General features: G+C 42.0%; 1 protein-coding gene across 4 annotated transcripts in view; it reads right to left on the bottom strand.

Annotated features, from left to right (window-relative positions):
* The window catches only part of Iqck (IQ motif containing K), a 127,613-nt gene that overhangs the window by 114,711 nt on the left and 353 nt on the right, over positions 1–12,549 (bottom strand). The window lies entirely within an intron of this gene.

Raw genomic sequence — 12,549 nt, 5'->3', positions numbered from 1 at the left:
GGAGAGACAGACAGTGCAGGAGGGAGACAGTATAGAGCAGGGATACAGTGGGGTTCCTGGAGAGAAGTGCAGTAGAGCTGAGAGAAAGAATACAGCAGCACAGAGGGAGAAGGAGGCAGTTTTACCGGGAGAGTTTTACAGAGACAGATTGAAGAGAGAACAAGCTAGACACAGGTGAAGACAGAACAAGCAAGAGAATGAGGAGGAGCCAGAAGATTAGATAGATTGCTAGAGTCAGTTTGAGGTGAAGCAGAGCATTCAGAGGCTGACAGAAAAGCCAGATTGAATCAGTCAGCTGGGAGAGAATTTTGAGCCAGAACAGAGGAGTTAAACCAGCCAGCTAGAGTTCAGAAAGAGCTAGAAAGGGGTGAGCTTATTCATCAGAAAGTCTCAGAGACTGAAAAACATTCTAGGTCTAGATTAGATTGTATGGAGGCTTAGAAACTTCCAGGACTAGCCCTAGGTTACAGACCTAAGTGTTAAACCTTGGGGATGACAATTTCTTAGGGAGAATAAAAGATACTTTTACAAAGTCACAATCTGAGCCAAGCAAAACCAAACTTGAACAGTATGAATAGCTTGATATCCTATTATCTGGGATCTACCCACACTCTTCTGGGTTCCTCCAAGGAGCTTGAGTATTCTCCAGCTCTGCCCTTGGCAGTACACACAGCTTGTCTTCTAGGCTCCAGCTAGCTCCATCCCACCACGACTGCTGTTCGTGGTGGTCATCCTACGGTACTGGCATCTACAAAACATTGAGGGTTTTTTTTGTTTTTGTTTTTTTGGGTTTTTTTTTTTTTTTTTTTTTTTTTTTTTCTGTAACTGGTGCTGCACTTTTACCAATAGCCTGTTATAGGTTCTCATCATTGTGCCAAGCCTCAACTTCTTTGCATGACCCCTTCAGTCCTGAACCTTCAACAGCCACTGAGGCTGCACCTTCACCAATGGTCTCTCCTGACCTCTCGTAGTGCCCAAGTCTCAGCTGTTTTGCATGACCCTTCATGCCTTCAAAACCAGTAATGCTGGTTGGTCTCTCTCTCTCTCTCTCTCTCTCTCTCTGGTTGATTCATTTATTTTATGCATATGAATACACTGTAGCTGTATTCAGACACACCAGAAGAGGGCATTGGATCCCATTATAGATGATTGTGAGCCATCATGTGGCTGCTGGGAATTGAACTCAGACCTTTAGGAGGGCAGTCAGTGCTCTTAACTGTTGAGCCATCTCTCCAGCCCCAATGCTAGTCTCTTCATCTCCATTCAATCTCAGCTCCAGCGGACAAGCAACAAGCAAAGCAAAGGTTTTGCTTTAGGAATTCTGGCATCATGTTATCACAGCAATTCTTCAGCTCCAGCTAATCAGAACAGCAGAATCTTAAACCAAAATAGCAAATGTCCCTGAAAGAGTCTTTAAAGTTCCCTCTAAAATTTCACAAACCAATCCTTCAGTGCTCTCAGCATTCGTATCTCCGAAGCTCCCACAGAATATCCTAATGAGAGCCCATCACTCAATGGCATTTCTGACCCCCGAATTCCAAAGGCCTTCCACAATCCTCCCCAAAACATGGTCAGCTCTGTCATAGCAATACCTCACTATCCTGGAACCAATTTGTCTTAGTTAGAATTTCTACTGCTGTGATGAAACACCATGACCAAAAAGCAAGTTGGGTAGGAGAGAGGGTTATTTGACTTACACTTCTAGATCACTGTTCATCATTGAAGGAAGTCAGGGCAGAAACTCAAACAGGAACCTAGAGGCAGGAGCTGATGCAGAGGCCATGGAGAAGTGCTGCTTACTGCCTTGCTCCCCATGGCTGGTTCAGCCTGCTTTCTTATAGAACCCAGGATGGCAGCACTTACAAAGGGCTGGACCCTCCCCCTTTGATTACAAGAAAATGTCTTATAGCTGAATCTTATGGAGGCATTTTCTCAATTGAGAAATAAACCCTTTCCTACCCAACTTGCTTTTTGGTCATGGTGTTTTATCACCGCAGTGGAAATTCTAAGACAAATTGGTGCCAGGATAGTGAGGTATTGCTGTGAAAGACCTCATCATGTTTTGGGGGAGATTGTGGAAGGCCTTTGGAGCTTGGGGCCAGAAAAGCCATTAAGTGATGATCACACTCAATGATCACAATTGGTCACAGTTAGTAAAACTGGAAAGGTTGACCTTGTTGGAGAAGGTGTGTCATGGGATGGGCTTTGACTTTTAAAGCTCACCCAGGCCCAGTCTCTCTTTGAGTCCAATTTGTGCATCGAATATAAGCTCTTGGCTACTGCTCCAGTACCATGTCTGCTGCCAGGCTCTCCATCATGATGGTCACAGCCTCAACCTCTGACTACAAATAAGCCTCCAATTAAATGCTTTCTTTTATAAATCGGCTTGGTCATAGTGTCTTCTCCCAGAAATAAAAATAATAATAATAAAAGTAACTAAGACAGCACACGCGGAACAGAAATAGACTTGTAGAACATCCTACTCAAATTCTATAGGGTAGTTAGTGACAACCACAGCTGAGGAAAGGACAGAGATGCTGCTGGGCTACAACAGTTGCTTCCCAGAAGGAATGAAGAAAAACAACAAGAAAACCTGAGGCAAAGCTGGGCGGTGGTGGTGCACGCCTTTAATCCCAGCACTTGGGAGGCAGAGGCAGGCAGATTTCTGAGTTCAAGGCCAGCCTGGTCTACATACATAGTGAGTTCCAGGACAGCCAGGGCTACACAGAGAAACCCTGTCTCGAAAAACAAAAAACAAAAAACAAAAAAAACAAACAAAAAAAACAAAACAAAAACAAAACAAACAAACAAAAAAAACCCTGAGGCAAAAGCAGTGTTTTCAAGGCATTTGCAGGCTCATGTTGCAGCAATGAGGTAAACTTCATTTTAGGCAAGGTGGTTCTGACCAAATGACTATATTCATTAGTTTTCTATCTCTGTGATTGAAACAATATGACGAAGGCAACTTATAGTAGGAGGGGTTTATTTGCCTCATATTTCCAGTGGGCTAAGAGTATGCCATGGCATGGAGGTACAGCAGCAGGCACAGCAGATGGTAAAGAAGCTGAGATGCCACATCCTGAACTTCAAGAACTGAGCAGAGAGAACGTACTGTAAATAGTAAGGGGCTTTGAAACCTCAAAGTCCATACTTCCTTCAACAAGCTCTTAAGCTTCCCGGACAGTGCCATCAACTGGGACCTACGTGTTCAAACAACTTGCCAGATAGTAGACAATTTCTCAACTTTTTATAAAGCACCTAAGTATCAGCTGAGAAACAAGTACACCTGTGCATAGGTTGTGAAAATTTAATTGTGTTTATTTATTTGTGTGTGTGTGGGGGGAGACATACATGTCACAGTGCCCATGTGGAGGTCAAAGGACAACTTGCTGGAGTCAGTTCTCTCCTTCTACCATATGGGTCCCGGAGATCAAATTCAGGCCATCAATTGGCAACAGTGTCTCTACCTGCTGAGCCATCTTGCTGGCCCAATTATGAGTCATTTTGACTCCTAATACCTGCTACGGAAATGTTAACAGGTTGGAGCAGTCCCCACGTGTACTACTGAGAGGACATGAAATCTTCAGGAGGTGGGACTTCTTCAAGCATGGGAATGTTCAGGTCACTTCCTCTGTTTTGTTGTTGTTGTTTGTTTGTTTGTCTCTCTGGGGTTGGGTAATAGGCAGTGAACCCCGAGACTCACACTTGGTAGGCAAGTGCTCTCTCTACCACTGAGCCTACTTCCTCTCTTGTGCTTCCCATTCATGAGGAGAACAGTTTTGCTTTGCTATGTACTCCAACCATGATGTGCTAAAGGCCTAAGCAACATGACTGTGGGGTTTGAATGAGAAGTATCCCCCACATGTTCATGTATCTGAACTCCTGGTTCCCAGCTGGTGGTGCTGCTTAGAAAATCTATGGAAACTTTAGGAGGTGCAGCCTTGCTAGAGAAAGTACACCAGGGGCAGGGTTTGAAAGTTCATAACCTTGTTCAACTTCCTGTCCCCCACCCTTGATAAACAAGACATAATTTCTCTACTTCCTCTTTCTGCCGGCATGCCTTCTCTGCCACCATTATGACTCTAGCCTTCTGAAACCATAAGCCCAAATAAATCCTTCTCCTCTAAGTTGGTTTGGGTCAAGGTATTTTGTCACGGCAACAGAAAGGTAAACAATACAATGGCCAACCCATGATGAATTAAAACTTTCAAAATGGTAAGACAAAAGAAATCCTTTTTCTTTGGAAGACAATCACCTGATATTTATTACTAGGTGGGATGTTCACTAGCACGCCCTTCTTGCATCAAGTAAACATGTGCTGTGGGATGTTCTTAAGATGCCTAAATCCAGACAGCACCAAATACTTCACACATTATGTTCTTGCCTACTCCTAATACCTTTCAACGTTGACCTCATAATTTAGAAATAGGAAGAAATTAACAGCAGTAACAGCAAAGCAGAGTTGTAACACTATATCGGGACATGATATTTAAACCTGTGTTTACTTCTGGAGTGGTTCATTAAATAATTTTGGACTACACCTATCAATGGCTAACTAAAAAAAAAAAAATCAGATAGTGAAACCTCAGAAACCACACATTTAGGGTTTTCTTTTTCTTTTTCTTTTTTTTTTAAGATTTACTTTTATTTTATGTATGTGAGTACACTGTTGCTGTCCTCAGACACACCAGAAGAGGGCATCAGATCCCTTTACAGATGGTTGTGAGCCACCATGTGGTTGCTGGGAATTGAACTCAGGACCTCTGGAAAAGCAACCAGTGCTCTTAACCACTGAGCCATCCCTGATTTCAAACAATACAAAAGCTAGGTGAGCATGATGACACACACTTGCAATCGGAACACTTGGGCAGCTGGAGCAATGGGATCAAGAGTTGCAAGCCAGGGATTAGTAAGATGACTTGGTGGTTACAGCTGGAGCAATGGGATCAAGAGTTGCAAGCCAGAGACTAGTAAGATGACTTGGTGGTTAAGAGCACTGGCTGCTCTTGAAGGCTCAATTTTGAACCTGCTCATAGCTGTTGGAACATGGTCTAAGAATGGAGTCATGTGAGATTTTTGAGAGCTTATGAGAAAACTCCAAGAAATCAGGACAAGAATCTTGTGACCACAGTTTCTTAAAAAAACAAAAACAAAAACAAAAAACAAAACAAACAAACAAAAAAAAAACACACAGAACTGTTCTTGAATTATGTTTTTATGCCCCTCCTAAGTTTAGCAGATAGGAGTGAGTTTACTTCAGATTATTTATTATAACTGGCTGTTGTTATTTGCTTATACACCTCTAGTGAAAAACATGTTCCCGCCAAGTGCGCCTTGCCTACCATGTATGGCTTGCCTTGTATATTTCACTCATGTGACTCCTCTTAACCCTCAGAGTATAAACTGTCTAATGCTCTGAATAAAGCTGACTATTGCATGAGACTTCAGTCCCCCTCCTTTATTGGTTTCATTCTCCCAGGGCCTACCATCTCTAGAATGGTAAACAATGACCACTCCAGTTCTGACACCCTTTTCTGGCCTCAGTGGGCATCAGGCACACAAGTATACAAGATATACAGACATATATACAGAATATATATATATATATATATATATATAGATAGATAGATAGAGAGAGAGAGAGAGAGAGAGAGAGAGAGAGAGAGAATAAAATTAATTAATTAAAAAAGAGAGTTGGAGGCCATCCTAGGCTACATAGTGAGACCCTTTCTCAAATAAACAAATAAATTAATTAATTAATTAAAGCAACACAAATGTATTAACTCACAATTCCCTTGAGTCAAAAACCTGTACTCCTCATGGAGGAATCAAGGTATCAGTTGCTGCTGTGCTCTTAACTGAGAGTTAAGATTCTTTTTGAAGTCCCCTAGTTATTGATAGAACTCAGTTTCTTATGGTTGTAGGTCTGAAGACCCTGTTACCCTAAGTGTTGGCTGTCAACTCCTAGAGATAACCCTAGGGTCTTGCCATAGGCAATCCACACATGGTAGCTGCTACTTCAGTGCTTAAAAGAGTTTCAAGGCTCCTGCTTGAAACTCTGACTTCTGACATAGGTCAGACCCACCTACAATAACCCTCCTTTACTCGAAAGCCAACTGATGATGAACTTCACATCTGGAGTCTTCACAGAAACACCCATACCCACGTTTGAAATGTGGCATGAAATGTAAGAATCTTGGGGACTGTGTTATAAGCCAGGCAGGTAGCTCCATTGCCTCCCTTTTTTGTCTTGAGAACTGCTGAGATAATAGAAAATCTGTTTGTTTGGGTTTAAAAATTCACATTTACACTCCTGTCCAGGTGGGTACAGGTGTTTCTGTCCAGATACAAAGTATACATTTGAGATAAATCTCAAGTAATACAGAAGTCTTAGAAGTCACATCTGATCCCTCTAAACTCAGAGCCAACCAAATCTACTCAACAAATTAATTATATACATGCAATAGTATACATACACATTTATGACTTTATAATGCACATTGGTTTCCTTTATTTGAATATATATGTACACACACATATATAATCTTGTGTATATATTATGTATGTATGAATGAAAGTACATATGCTATGGTGCATTCACAGAGGTCAAAGGACAACCTTGAATGTCAGTCCTCACCTTCCATCTTGTTTGAGACAGGGTCTCTTATTTTGTTTTCCTGTGCCATACACCAGGCTCTCTGGCTGTGAGCTTTCAGGGCTTCTCCTGTTTATGCCTCCATCTCTCAGAAGTGTTATGGTTACAGAAGTTATCATGCCTAGTATCATGTTAGTTTGTACAGAGATTCTCAGGCCTGTGCTAACCTGCTTTCTTTGCCCACTGATAGCCCCTCCAGCCTCACATTTGAATTTTTTAAGTTTATGATTATTTTATTTTGTATTTACTTATTTGTGTCTGTGTGCATGGATGTGTAAGTGTGTGCCAAGCATGCATTTGTGGAGGTCAAAGGAAAACTTATGGGAGTTGATTCCCTCCTTCCACCACCTGGGTCTCAAGCATTGAACTCAGGTCATCAATCTTGGCAGCAAGTGTCCTGCTCACCAAGCCATCTCACATCCCCCAAATTAAACTCCTAGGCTAACACAAAGTCACGGGGTTCATCACAGCATCTTTGTATATGTATACATGTCATCACACTTTGTTCTCCTTCATGTCCCTCCCCTCAAGACTATCTTTTCTAACAGTCTATAAGTTTGGTGAGGGAAATAACTGGGCTTATTTCTGTAACAGCCACCAAATAATTGCTGAACAAATGATGGGCAGATAAAACACAAGTTCCCTTTAAACTCATTCATTAATCCTACTAGTGCAGCTACTACACCTACACCTACTAGTGCAGCTCATTTTGTGCCAGAAGCCATCCCAGGTGTTGAATATTGAGCCCTCCAAGGGTGGTACAAATGATATGCCACATTTATTGAGCAAGTACAGGCCTCCTGTGAATTTGGCTTGTTTCCAATATTTCCTTCTTATTAACAATTCTGCGACAAGAGTATTTATAAATATGTCATTAGTCTGGAGGCATTCTTGTAGGATTAATTCTTAAATGTGGAATTGTTTTGTCAAAGGAAATCACTGCTCAATCTCCATACATTAGGTTTCCAACAGGCCTAGAGAGATGGCTCGGTGGGTGTTTCACTTGGCACACAGGAGTGAGGACTGGAGTGTGAATTCCCAGAACCCATGTAAAAGCTGGATGGCTGTGACAGCCTACTTATAGGCCCAGCTCATCAGATGTAGAGACCAGGAATATAGCAAGTGGAGAGAGTTGGCTATTGAGATTAGCAGAAACAGGGAGCCCAGGCCCCTGCCTCAATATATAGGGTTGATAATCGAGGAAGAGGAGGCCGCCTGAGTCAACTATGGCCAATAAAGGCATGCACACACATGTGCATGTATGCCACCCCCAGTCCTCACACACCAATGTGCATCCACATACATATGAACACACATACACAACATACAAACACATAGAAATTGTTTTCAACAATATATATGTCTAATAGTGAGACTGTTTCTCTCTTGGTATAATCATCTTACCCATACTTAAAATGTTGTGCTTCTATGAGCATTTTGCTTCTTCCCATGATATTTTTTTCAATAAACTCTTTCGTGTAGTTTTGAGAGACATGACACAAACTCCTTTATTTGACCACAAAAGATACACAGCTGAGATGATTATATCCAGGTATGGGAAAACACATCAGCTTCAGGACACTGATGTGTTGGCTACCCGAAGTCTCTATGATGTTTAAGAAATCTGGCATCCTGGGAGATGCCATGCAGTCTACTCTCTTAACAGCTAAGCCATCTCTCCAGCCCCTTATAATCTTTCAATTACCGGAGAGTTTAACTCAGATTCATTGATGAGGGGAATTTAATGTTATATGTGTACAGAATGAACCATAGTCTAAGAACAATTGGGGCTGAGAGCACAGGAAGCCCAGAGTGAGTGAAGTCCTGAAATAATGTGTGCTAATGGCGTGGGCACAGCCAGGTTAAGAACATCAGAGCCTCAGATCCATGGAACAAATGAAATGACAAAGCCTTTCCTTCTGGTCTGTGTGGATGTTAATAATGTGTGCAGAAAGTATCCACATCATTCTTCCCCTAGATGCTCACAGCCTGAAGACTGTCCCCCACAGGGAGTGCTCCTACTGAAATCAGCTAAACGTCTCCTTGTTTATCTGCAAGGACCTCTCCTCCCTGTTCAACTTTAATAAACACACTGAGCTTCTGGATGCTAAGGTTCCTGCAGCAGAGAGACTAGAATGGCCTGTCTTTTCTCCATTCCCTCATTGTCCTAGTCAGGTTCAAGTGAAGGTCATGCAGGAACATAGAAGGAATGGGTATCATTTTAAATAGCATTCAGGGGGTGCTGAATGAATTTAGGGATCATGGCAATGGAGGCAGTTAAGATAAACTGTACTTCTGGACTGGGTATCTGAGTAAAAGGTGGTGACATTCCCTAAGATGGAAAGTAAGCCACTGGTGTTTAATACTGAGTCATGTGTGACCCAATACGGAAGTTTCCAGCATCAGTAGATACTTGTGACTGAGGCAAGAGAACAACTACGTAGGGCAGTAGGGTGGAAGCTACTCTGCTCTGGGTTAAAAAGGCAGTGGGCATGGAAGTGGTGTGAAAGAGGTAGTATGTTCCTTCGAGAAGACTGACTTAGAGAACAAAGAAAAGGTGGAAGGTGGGCTCAAAATCGGGTTGTCTCCTGTGATCACAGATCAGGGTGTGTGAAGAGATGAGCTAACAGAGATGTGAAAGATGGTGAATGAAGAGTAGAAAGTGATAGACTGAGATCCTGAGAAGAACAAGAGAGTGGCACCAAAGCCCAGAGACAGCATTGAGCCATGAGAGGTGGGATATGCCTTTCTGTGTTTATGGATCAAGTGAGTGTTGGTGTTTTTTGTTTGCAAACATCATCTAACTATGTTGGTGTGGCTGGCTTGGGATTCACTCTGTAGACCAGGATGGCCTTAGGCTCACAGAGATCACCTGCCTCTACTTTCCAAGTGCTGACGTTAAAAATATGCACTAAACGTGTGTTAGTATAAAGAAGTTGTATTTCTTGCCCATTCCCAATTGCAAGCATCTTCTCAGTAAATGTGTTCTGTGCTAAGTGGCAGGACCATTTATTTGGGCTAAAATTTGGGCCAGTAGATGTGGGAAGTGGGAGAAGATGCTGATGAACAGTGATTGATGAACAGAGCCCAGTGTTGGTTGGTGTCATTTTCCCTGGCTTGCTCAGCTGGTCTGTTAGAGAAACAAGAATTCATTCAGAACTGACCCATGCTGGGATCTGATCAGTGGATGAAGGACCTAGTTTCTAATAACACCAAGGCTGCTGAGCTGGAGAGTGATTAATTGATGAGCCAAGGACAGCAAGAGGATATTGATAGTAGTAATCACAGCAGTGTTAAAATAGGAAACAAGGAGCCTCTAATACTTAAAACCATTAACATCACAAACCACTCTACAATTTAATTAGAAGCATCAGAAGGAAGTTTATTGATAACAATACAAACAATGTTGAGAATACAAGGGCTTTAGTCGTTGTTAGAATGATGAAGAAGAACACTGAAGAACATTTATAAATAAGTTATAGGTTAGGCAGGCAGGTACACACACAGCAGCAGCATGAGCCAGAGAGGAGAAAGGAGTTAAGAAAGACACTTGCTGATGCTATATCTTGTTTTCATGAAATTTATCTGCCAGGTCTACTGGCTGCAATAATTTTTTAATGGATTTTTCCTAATAGAGTGTAATAACTAACTCCAGGGATAAGATTACCAGAAAGCATACACTTTTTCTTTTTCTCCCTGCCCTTTTAATTGCCTCTTTTGGAGAGAGTCTATTTAGCTCAGACTGGCCTCAAACTCTGGGTCTTCCAGTGTCAGCATCTCAAGTGCTAGGGTTACAGATGTACATAGTACACTCAGCATCATGCTTTCTCTAAGAAGCTGAATATACTCCCTAAAGGCTTACTATACAAATCTATATTTATATGTGTAAGAATTAGATTACCCATTCTTCCAATTAGCTTCAGCTGTCAACTTGACACAGACCAGAGTTATCGGAGGAAGTCTCGACTGGTGGACTGCTTCAAACCTACTGGCCTGTGTGAGCATCTCTAGGGGCATTTTCTTGATTGTTCATTGATGTGGGCAATACAAGCACTGGAAAGTGTTCTGGGTTATGTAAGAAAAGCTGGGTTAGTAATAGCCAGGGGGGCCAGCCAGTAAGTAGTTTTCTTCCGTGGTTGCTGTTTCAGGTTCCTGCTTTGAGTTCCTATCTTAGTGTTCTTCAACTATGGACTAGAACTATAAATTGAAATAAACCCTTTCCTCCCAAAGTTGCCTTTGGTTGTTTTATCACAGCAACAGAAAAATAGGACAGTCATCTAGGTGGAAGTCACGGTGGCCTCATATAAAATCGGTCATCTTTACCTCATATCTCAACAGCTATTATTTTGTAAGGGACATCAATTCCCTTGCTTTTCAGAAAGCACTAAAACCCTTTGTCCTTGCTTTTGCCCAGACATAACACACCCCACAAAAACTGATTCCACAACAGAAGGCAAAACAAGTTTCCTTATCAATATTTATGATCATGTATTGAGTCTTTCAAAATCCAGAGTCATCTTCTCATACATTCTCTCATTTGGTTCCCACTACAGCCCTGTGAGGTGGAAATCATCCCCCTCAGAGAGCTCCATCACCAGTACAGCTTGTGATACTGCCAACTTGATTGGGCAGCACCACTGCTATGGGCTAGGGGTCCTGGACTGAATAAAAAGAAGAAAGAGAGTTGAACCCTACAATTCATCTGTTTCCTAGTTGTGGATGCAAGTGGGACCGGCTGCCAGGAGCTCCCACTGGGATGATGTACTATACCCTCAAACTGTGAGCCAAAATAAATCCCTCAGTTGTTTTTGTCGGATACTTTTCACAGCAATGAGAAAAGTATTAAACTATACAATAAACTGTACTATGAAGATCTATTGGCTTGGAAAAGTGACTTCTATAATAAATAGATCGACATTCAAATATTGCTGTAGATTAGTTCCTTGGGTAAGGACCCTAAAGGTAGAATTTACAAGAATATCAGGATGAAACCTTTTCTTTAAAGCAAATGTTACAGTGAAGACGGAATTGCAAGCCCTGGTGGTTTAGGAATACTGACTGAGTGTACTTTCTTCTTCCTCTGAACTCTCCATTTCTTCCAAATCAGCTCTCTTCCCTTTATACACTGGCAAATTCACTGTTTCCATTCATTCATGACCTGGAACTACTCTGTAAAGCAGTTCTATATTGCTATTTAAATTTATCAAAATTAAGTAAAATAAGAAATTTGGTTCTTCGATTCTGCCAATCCCAAATCACACTCCAAACACATTTAACAGCACAGATTATTGAACAATCTATTAGTGCTGTATTGGAAAGCTAATGCAACAAGACAACAAGAATGAAAATCTTCCAGTAGTTGAGAGGCTGAGGCAGGAGGATTCTGAGCTGGAGGCCACTCTGTAGTCCAAAAAGACAAGAGAGAAAAGGGAGAAGGGATAGACAGTTGGACGTATTATGACTGTCTCTGACTCTGAGATCTGGAGGCTCTGGAATGAAGGAAAACTAACACTCTTCCTGTAACCAAGGATCTGAGACTACGTGGGTGGTTCTACCTCCTAACACCACGACATAGGTACCATTGTTATGCCCACTGTAAGACTATTACAAGAACCTATGACCAAGGTTCATGGGCTACAAAGGAACAAGTGATCTAGCCTGTGTTTGTGGAAGTTCAGAAAGGCTTGGGGGCAAGAAGAGATCCAGATCTATTTGTCCACACCAAAATACTTCCGGAGTGGTATTACACTGGAATTACCGGAGCCTGTCTACAGAGTCCATTCATTCCCCGCTTCCTCTCGGACGATCAGCAGGAGGTCCGGGTCTCTACCCTGAAGCTTCACACCACGCAACTCCCTAACTGGGTTTCCTTCTGCAAGCCTGTTCCCTGTAGT

The sequence above is a fragment of the Arvicanthis niloticus genome, chromosome 1 (genome assembly GCF_011762505.2).
Source record: "Arvicanthis niloticus isolate mArvNil1 chromosome 1, mArvNil1.pat.X, whole genome shotgun sequence".
Taxonomy (NCBI): Eukaryota; Metazoa; Chordata; class Mammalia; order Rodentia; family Muridae; genus Arvicanthis; species Arvicanthis niloticus.
This window is presented reverse-complemented; position numbering and strand designations above follow the sequence as displayed.